This window comes from Choloepus didactylus, chromosome 21 (assembly GCF_015220235.1).
Source record: "Choloepus didactylus isolate mChoDid1 chromosome 21, mChoDid1.pri, whole genome shotgun sequence".
Lineage (NCBI taxonomy): Eukaryota > Metazoa > Chordata > Mammalia > Pilosa > Megalonychidae > Choloepus > Choloepus didactylus.
This window is the reverse complement of record NC_051327.1, coordinates 42759575-42768782: the sequence shown is the minus strand read 5'-3', so window position 1 is coordinate 42768782 and position 9208 is coordinate 42759575. Positions and strand designations below refer to the sequence as shown.

At 43.1% G+C, this 9208-nt stretch overlaps 1 long non-coding RNA gene across 1 annotated transcript; it reads right to left on the bottom strand.

Moving 5' to 3' along the window:
- Positions 1-1018: 1018 nt before the first annotated feature.
- On the bottom strand, positions 1019-8277 carry LOC119518292. Its single transcript, XR_005213706.1, has 3 exons — positions 8266-8277; positions 5597-5701; positions 1019-1145 (listed from the first exon to the last, which is right to left on the bottom strand). It is a non-coding gene; the product is annotated as an uncharacterized LOC119518292 (long non-coding RNA).
- Between the last annotated feature and the right edge of the window lie 931 nt (positions 8278-9208).

Below are 9208 nucleotides of genomic sequence, written 5' to 3'. Positions count from 1 at the left end.
GTCAATGCACTCTGAACTGAGAACAGGGACATCTCTACTGTATTTCAAAGGTATTTAAACAAAGTTCTCCAGGCAAGATCTGTGGCAGGAGGGGTGGTAGAAGGCAGCAGTATCAGTGGGAGTCTAAGCAGATGTATCCACTGCTCTAGAAAGGCACGAAAGTGAAAGCAACTCCGACCACCTGCTAATGATTGTGTTTATTTGGCTGCCTATGAGACAGTTTAAGAAATGATTTGTAAATTTAATTTTTAATTAAGGCAGAAGCCCTTGGGGGCCTCTGGAGTTCAAGCATGAGAAAGAGAAATATTCTGCTGGAGAAAGAGAGGGCTCGTAGAGCTCCACAGCCTGGAGGAAGTGCTTGTCATAGAGGTCTGGCCATCTGGCAGCCTGCAAGAAAGCCCAAGTTCGAGGTCACTAATGGGCTCTGGGACAGAGTCAGGGCTGGGCAACTCAATGGAACTATCCACTTTGGTGTTCTAGAAAGTTCTTTAAAAAATATCCTTTTACTTTGTCTCATGGTATTAATGGGTAATAAAAATAAGGAAAGCACCCAAGTTTTCCACCTCTTTCTTGGCTTCCAAGCCTTAAAGATGCACCCCACTGCTCCACTTCACTAACACTGAACCCAGAACCAGAATCCCTGGGTTCTGATTTCCTCCCTATCACTGACACCCCAGGGGATTTTGAACACTCCATGAATCATGTCGAGTCTTGGTTTCTCCAAGTGGGACTGATAGTGCCCACCCCTGGGCCATTTGGGGTTCTCCATCCCGAGGGAGATGAAAGCACTTTGGAGTAGCCATTCCTTGGCTCATCCGTCCCGCTCACCCGATTCTCCCTGAGGTCTGGCAAAAACACGCTTTTCCCATTTCAAGGCTGCAAAGGCAAAGAAACATGCTCAACCTGAGGCAAAAAGCACAGTCACACAAAAATAAAATATTCTCAGTTTCTGCACCTGTAATACACAGCTGGTAACTGTTCCAAACTCAGAGAGTTGATCAGAAGTCCAATGCAAATCACAGGCAATAACAAACTTGAAACCATCGGAAAGGAGCTATTCTTTAGTAAGGGCGAGAGCTGATTCTATTTGTTCCATTAATGAGAGGCACGCAGAGGCTCTTCAAAAAGGACCGGCCACATACTGTCTAGGGAGAAAAGAAATCACAGAACAGAAGTGGGCATTGTGTCAGATAAACCTGGGCACGTCTGAATTTCAACTCAGCCTGACCATGGGGTTTTTAACAAGTTCTTTAGTCTCTATAAGCGTGATTCAGTTTACTCAACTGGAACATAAGTATTTTTAAAATTACGTCTCAGCATTGGTGATTGCATATAATATATCTGCCTGCCATGTAATAAGTGCTCAATAAATGATAACTGTTATTTCTGTGTTGCCATCTTTCTTCTCAGAAGTATGGCCTTCCTAAAGGGGAGAGTGTTGCCCAAGTACCCTACGAAGACAGATGAAGAGGTGGGGAAAGAAGGGGAGAAGACTGGGTTTTGTATTCACAAATCTTCCTTTCCCAGAAACAAGCCATTTATCAAAGTATTGGAGTCCTGTTTACTGTCAAAACACAAAGGCTAATTACATTTGAAGAACAAGAGCAAAAAGACAGGGTCTGTTCAGTTCATGGGGAGAGAAGGGGGCTCTCTAGCATACGATGTTTCGGACATCAGATTGAAATGGTTTAATTAGTCCTTGCTAGGTACTCTGCATTGTCTGTTGTTCTAGAAGCCATTAGTCATCTGGTTTAATTAGTCCTTGCTAGGTACTCTGCATTGTCTGTTGTTCTAGAAGCCATTAGCCATCTGTAGCTTTTAAGCATACCATTTTGATTCTCCCATTCAACAATACTTTCTGAGCATCCGCTATGCATCAAGCTCTGCACTCAATATTGGAAACACGGCACAGCCGAGTGGGAGACAAATGGCTTGGCCCTCTAACAGGCATCTCAAACTTACTATGTCCATGAGAGGGTTCTAGTTTTATCCAGCCCATGTTCCTTCCCCATCTTCCAGGTTGCAGCAAAAGGCCTCTGCAATCTGCCCAGGTGCCCACTTTACAAACTGTGGAGTCACCTCTGATTTCTCCCTTTGTGTTAGACCCTGTGTCCTGTTGGTTCTATTACCGTAATAGTTCTTGACTCTACCTGCTCCTCTGCTGTCACAGGGCCATCGCCCCAGTCCAGGTCACCAGTTCCTGACTAGGTTATTGCAAAAGCCTCTGCTAACTAGCTCCTCTGTGTCCACACCTGCTTCCTGCTGCCATCCACAAAGCAGCCAGTGTGACCTTTCAAAAGCATGAATCACGATACATTATGCTCTGCTTAAAACCCTTCAAAGATCAGCAGAAAGACAAACAGCCCAATTTAAAGACAAAGGACCTGAATAGGCATTTCTACAAAGAAGATATACAGATGGCCAATAAACACAAGGAAAGATGTTCAACATCCATAGCCATTAGGAAAATGCAACTCAAACCACAATGAGATATGACCTCACACCCACTAGGAATGGCAACTATTAAACAATTGGAAAATAACAAGTGTTGGCATGGATGAAGAGAAACAGGAACCCTCATAGATCACTGGTGGGAATGTAAAATGTTGCAACGCTGTGGGTAATAGTCTGATGGTTCATCAGAAAGTTAAACATAGAATTACCATATAGCCTGGCAATTCCACTTCCAGTTATATACCCCAAAGACTTGAAGGCAGGGACTCGGATAGATATCTGTACACCAAGGTTCATAGCAGCATTATTCACAATAGTCAAAAGGTAGAAGCAACTCAAGTGATGATAGCTAAACAAAATGTGGTATATGCAAAGGAATATTAATCAGCCATAAAAAGGAATGAAGTTCTGACACATGCTATAACATGGATGAACTTTGAAGACATTATGTGCAGTGAAATAAGCCAGACACGAAAAGGACAAATGTTATATGATTCCACTTATATGAAATATAAGCAAACACATAGAGACCAAAGGCAGGTTACAGGTTACCAGATGCTGGGGGGAGGGAAATGGGGATTTATTGCTTAATGGTACAGGGTTTCTGTTTGGGGTGATGAAAAGTTTTGGTAATGGATGGTGGTGATGGTAGCACAATATTGTAAATGTAATTGCTGCCACTGGATTTTACACTTAATACGGCTAAAATGGCAAATTATACATACAGATACATATATAATCACACAACAGAAAATTAACTTTATAAAAAAACAACAAAATACTCCCAAGTCTTCCTGCTGCTCTTAGACTGGAATCCAGAATCCCTAAATGGCCTTCAGGTTCCCACGCCGCAGGCTCTGCCGCTGCCTCGTCTACACTCCTGCTGCTTACTAAGCTTTTGGCCCATCAAGCCCTGTCTTGCCCCAGCCCTTGCACTTGCTGCTCCCTCTGCACTTGATCTTTCCGCATCTATCCACCAGCCTGGCTCCTTCTCCTCTTTCAGGCCTCAGCTGAAATATTGCTGCCTCAGAGAGGGGGTTCTTCCTGACCTCACTATCTAAGTGGCCCCTCACGGTTACTCTCCAGCTCATCACCTGACTTCTGTCCTTCCCAGCACTCGCCCCTTTGTTAACCATCTGGCTCATGTGTGGGTTCATTTGCCATCATGCTCCCCTGCTAGTCTCCAAACATCATGATGGCAGGGGCTTTGTCTATCTTGTTACACAGCTGTTCTCCTACTGCCTTGCACACAGTAGGCTGTCAACAAATATCAATTGACTAAATGCATGAAGGGGGTAAATACAACCATGGAGGTATGTGCACGGTTGTGTATGACCTCAGGAGAGGGCACAAATAATCCCCCAGGGAGGATGGAGATGTCAATGAAGATGTGGGTTCAAAAGATTGAATAGGAATTTTCAGGATTAACAAGGGTGGAAAAGCAGGAGCAGAATGAAGGATACAAGATTGATGGATTAGAGGGTAAAATGCATTATAGACACAAAGAACAACTGAACAACATGCTCAAAGGCACAGGGTCACCGCAAGGGCGTGTGAAACACCTCATTAATAGGGTGATGGAAGAAAGAGCCAGGATACTCCCAGATCACAACCAAAAACAAAACAAGAATCAATTCTCCAATATCTGGGAGTGGGTGATCCATGGTTAACACATAATAGTCCTGGAACCTCTCAGTGGAGCTCAAGAAGCAAGAGGTGGTGAAATACTATGTTTTGATCCCATAGTGGTGGGAGTCAAGGAGCCCACTATGCTGTCTTCATGGAAAATTCAGGTCTCACCTGGATCATCTCACTCCTCTCCAACCAGAGCACCTGTGATAGAGGCTTGCTTTCTCTCCTCCAATCCCTCTGGGTCCTTCAGTCAGTTTGCACATCATTCTTGCCTACACAGCAAACACCAGCAGGGACATAAGCATGTCCTAAGTCCTGCAGCCAGGTTGACTTGGTTAATCTGTGAACTGGCTGTTCAGTTTTAGATAAGTAAAGAGTGAACCCAAGGCTGGGTGCAGGTTGAGGGAGTAGCAGGATCTGAGTCTGTACAGGTGAGCAGGAAATAGAAAGACCTTGAATGTCACATGAAAAAATATGGGATTTTATCCTTAAATCTGTGGATAAATCATGCAAAGGAGTGACCTAGATATGATGTGAGCAGGGCTGCTCTGGCTTCCATGTAGACCACAGGTTGGAAAGAAAGTCCCTGGAGGCAGGAGACCAGGTGGAAGTCTGAGAAGTGAAGCATGGAAAGAATGGCTGGAGTTTGGAGGTCTATTTGGAAGGTAGAAATGATAAGGACGTAGGTGCTCACTAGATGTGACAAGTAGAGATGAGGGAGGAATCTGGGGTGACACCAGATTTTAAGCTTACATCACTGGGTAAATTTGGCCACTAATCAGAATAGGTAGCATCATTGAAAGGATGTTACCTATTCAGAAAACTTCAGAGATTTTCTCAGTTTTCACATTTCTGCTTGGACTTCCATCACTGCAAGGATTTCTGTACCTTCCAGCGGTGAGTTGCATTATTTGTTCTCAACTATTCATCCCCTCACCACTCTTGCCATGTTTCCAGTAGATGGAGTCTACGTGCCTGCCCTGTTGTCACTGGGTTTGGCAATCATGGAACCCACTTTGACCAATGAAAGGGAGCAGATAGGATATACACTATACCTAAGCAGACACTCTAAGTTCACTCTTGTGATTTGGTTCTGCTCCTCTTGAGCTCCCATCATCCACAAGGAGAAGAGCATATCCCAGGGTGTCTTCTCTGTAAGAAGACATGTGGAGGGAGCCCCACCCAGCCCAGCCCAGCCCAGCCCAGGAGAGCCATGGGGCTCTAATGTATTATAAGTTAAAAATTTACACATCTGGGAGTTGGGAGATGTTTGTTGCTGCAGCTAAATCTGACTTCCAAAAGTCTCAGTGACTCTAGCAAGTGACTTACCCTCTCTGGTTCCTAATTCACTCATTGGTGAAGTTGCACTAGTTGATCCCAAACTCCTTTCCAGCTCAAAATCTTTTTTTTTAAAGGCTATGTCACTGTTCTAGAATTTAGCATTGTTCTACGGTTTGGGCATTTTTTTCCTTTTCCAAAGATACAGATTAATCAAGCAACTTGAACTTACCAACTCTCCAGATTGGCAGTTAATGATGCCAAACTCAGATAAGACCAGAGTGCAAAGGCCTGAGATGTTTTAAGCTGCTGCAGCAGAACTTCTATTCTGAAGACCCTGACATTAAAAAAAAAAAAAAAAAAATGAAAAAAAAACTGTAAAGCACAAACCTGCCGCATTCAGCTGCTTCAGTTATTTATACAAGCATTTTCCGATTCAAATTGCATGCTCAAATCAAATTTCCCTGGTTTATGCCTTCTTCAGCAATTACTTAAAGGCAGTTTACCTCTCTCTGGAGGAACATAGCAGAAAGGCCTATAGACAAAATCTCGTTGACTCAGGGAGAGATAAACGAACACCAGGCCTGGCACTGCAGAAGTCTCTTTCCCCACGGAAGTAAATGCTGATGGGCCTCCTGGCTGCTTTTCAGCCTAGCTGATGGGGAGGCATTCTCTAAGGAGGAGAGCAGGGCCCGCAGGCAAGGAAGGAGACGGGTAAGCCTTGGGGGGTGAGTGGAGGAAGGCACCACTTCTAAAGTTACTCCCACCCCAATGAGATTGAGAGAAGTCAGAGGGAAACAAGGAGACAAAAATCACTTCTGCACCAGAAAGTTTCTGGGTCCTAAGCAAGATGATCCCTACCACAAAACCATGCAACAGGCTGAATTTACCTTAAAGGGACCATTAACTTACCCTTACTTGACTTTTCCCCATTTGGGGTTAATCCCTTATTCTGCATCAAAGAAGCATCATTTTTTTCATCCATTTACTCATTAAATGGGTAAATGATTCATTCTCTAGTCACTAACTCTATCTTACATTTACCTCTTCATTCAACTCAGTGGACCTTATCTCCTTGATTAGCCTGCATGTCATCTGCTGTCTTTTCTTTTAGTAACAGAACCAAACATTTATTTGGGGAGATGGTCCCCCATGTTCCCATTACATATGGTAGAGGTGGTGGTACCCCCACTTCCTTCCTTCCACACTGGAGGTGGACACATAGCACAGACCCGACCAATCAGAACACTGCACTGTCTTGACTATAGTGGTTTGTTTGAAGTCTGGCATGTGGTCCAATCCCAACCAATGAGAGCCCTTCTGGAACTGTTGCTGGAAATAGCAGGAAAAAGGAAGGGAAATTCCAATAACCTGCTAGGAAAAAGTTAATGAAGACAGGAAGCATTAACATAAATAACATATCTCTAGTTAGCAAAAAATATATAGTGGAACAAAGAGTCAGGACTATGACTTTAGTGCTGAGTTTACCATTTACTAGCTTAGGAGCCCTTGGGCAAGTCACCTCCATGAGCATGTCTCCTTACCTGAAAAATGGAGATAACTCTTTGTGCCTAATAGGCTATGAATATTGCTCGCTCTCTCTTTCTCATCAAAGTGGCTAGAATTTGAGATGGTGAGATAGCAAGGTAGAAGCATCCCAGATTCCTGAGTCACTGTTCAAGATGAAAAGCCACAGAGAGCTGCTCAGCTTGTGATGTGAAAGAGAAATAGTTCTTTGTTGTATCAAATAAGAAATGTGGGGGTTATTTCACTGCAGTCTTTGCAGAGCATGGCTTGATTAATATAATAATCATGGGTTCAATTATTCACAGTTACCTAGAAAGCCTGTGACATGAAGTCATTTTGCCATGGCACGATTTTGGATTGTGTGTTCAGAGACAGGCATATGGTAATGGAGGAAGCAGATGTTATTTCCACTGCCCACCATTGAGCATTTCCAAAACACTTCAGTGGTTTATGGTAACAAGAATATTTGAAATCGTATAGACCACCATAAATAATGTACGGATTATGAAATAATCTCAATGGGTCATCAGGAAAAGATAAGGACCAAGAACATAGTCACAAGAAAGGGGCAGATCTGGACAAACCACTCAAGATACTGGCATATTAAAAAGAAGGCAGACGGAGATGAGCCGGATTTAAGAACTTAGAAAGAAAAGATAAATGAAATCACCATATTGGTAATATCCACTGCAGTAGGGGAAATATATACTTTGTGATTAGAATCATGAGCTTCGGAATTAGTTTAATGCAACAAGGATTAAATGCAAAGATTTAATGCAATAGAGTTTGAATTCCATTTCTGCTCCTGACTAGCTGTCTAATCTTGAGCATGTTGCTTTATTTCTCAGCCTGAATTTTCTCATCTGAAACATGAGGATTAAGAGAGTCCCGACTTCATAGATGTAAGGATTAAACTATCCATGTAAAGTGCTTAGTTCATAGTAAGAGCTAAATAAATTATGGTGATGATATTATTGGCACTGTAAAAGGAAGAGTAGAAAATGAGGGATATCTGGAGGAGATGAAGGAATTAAAGGAGAAGGTGGTGGTATGCTAGTTGGGGGGGGGGGGCTAGCAATGAACAAAAAGAACAGAAAGAAAGCATCATGTAGAAGATGAAGCTTACTCAAGAATAGAAGCAGTGAGCCCTTGCTTTTGAGACCCAGTCTGAAATCCATAGAGGAGGAGAGCAAGAGAATATAACAGAGGGAAAAACTGAAGAAAACAAAAAAAAGGGTGTTTTAGTTTGCTAATGCTGAGGAATGCAAAACACCAGAGATGGATTGGCTTTTATAAAAAGGGGGTTTATTTGGCTATACAGTTACAGTCTTAAGGCCATAAAGTGTCCAAGGTAACACATCAGTAATCAGATACCTTCACTGGAGGATGGCAAATGGTGTCCGGAAAACCTCTGTTAGCTGGGAAGGCACGTGGCTGGCGTCTGCTCCAAAGTCCTGGTTTCAAAATGGCTTTCTCCCAGGACGTTCCTCTCTAGCAAGCTTGCTCCTCTTCAAAACGTCACTCACAGCTGCACTCTCTCCAGTTTCTTTGAGTCAGCATGTTTTATATGGCTCCACTGATCAAGGCCCACCCTGAATGGGTGGGGTCACACCGCCATAGGAGTATCCCACCGAAGTCACCTCCCACAGCTGGGTGGGGCACATTCCAAGCAAATCTAACCAGCACCAAAACGTCTGTCCCACAAGACCACAAAGATAATGGCATTTGGGGGACACAATACATTCAAACCGGCACAAGGGGCTTTATGCCAGTGGTTTGTGAACCCCAGAAAGAGAAGGAGAAATGCAGGAGAGAGGTAAAGAATAGATACAGAGATGAGAGGGAAAAATAAAACACAAGAAATCAAAAGGAGTGAAAAGAGAGTTCAAAGGAAGCCTTGAAGGATGAAAATGTAGAAGCACAGCTTAAAGTAGGAATATGTCATTGAAATAGCCTAAAAGCACAGAACAGGAGAAAGTATGTTTCCATGGGTCCCTAAATTCCGAAAAAGCTCTAGAAACCAAAATTATTTTTGTTGAGTTTGGCACAAATTCATTTGGCGGCAAAACTTGACCTGGGTTGACACAAGGCTATTTATAAGCTTTATTTACCCTGCCTCCCACTTAGCATGAATGTTCATATATTTCACTGCAGAAATACATGCTACTGCGTGTATCACATGCTACTTCAGACTCCGCTGGGAGTGGGGCGTGTGGAATATGTGTTATTTGTACCACATTACCTTCTAATTTCATAAGGTTCTGAATTCCATAACATGTGGCCCAAAGACTTTTGGATCAGAGAATGGGGACCTGCA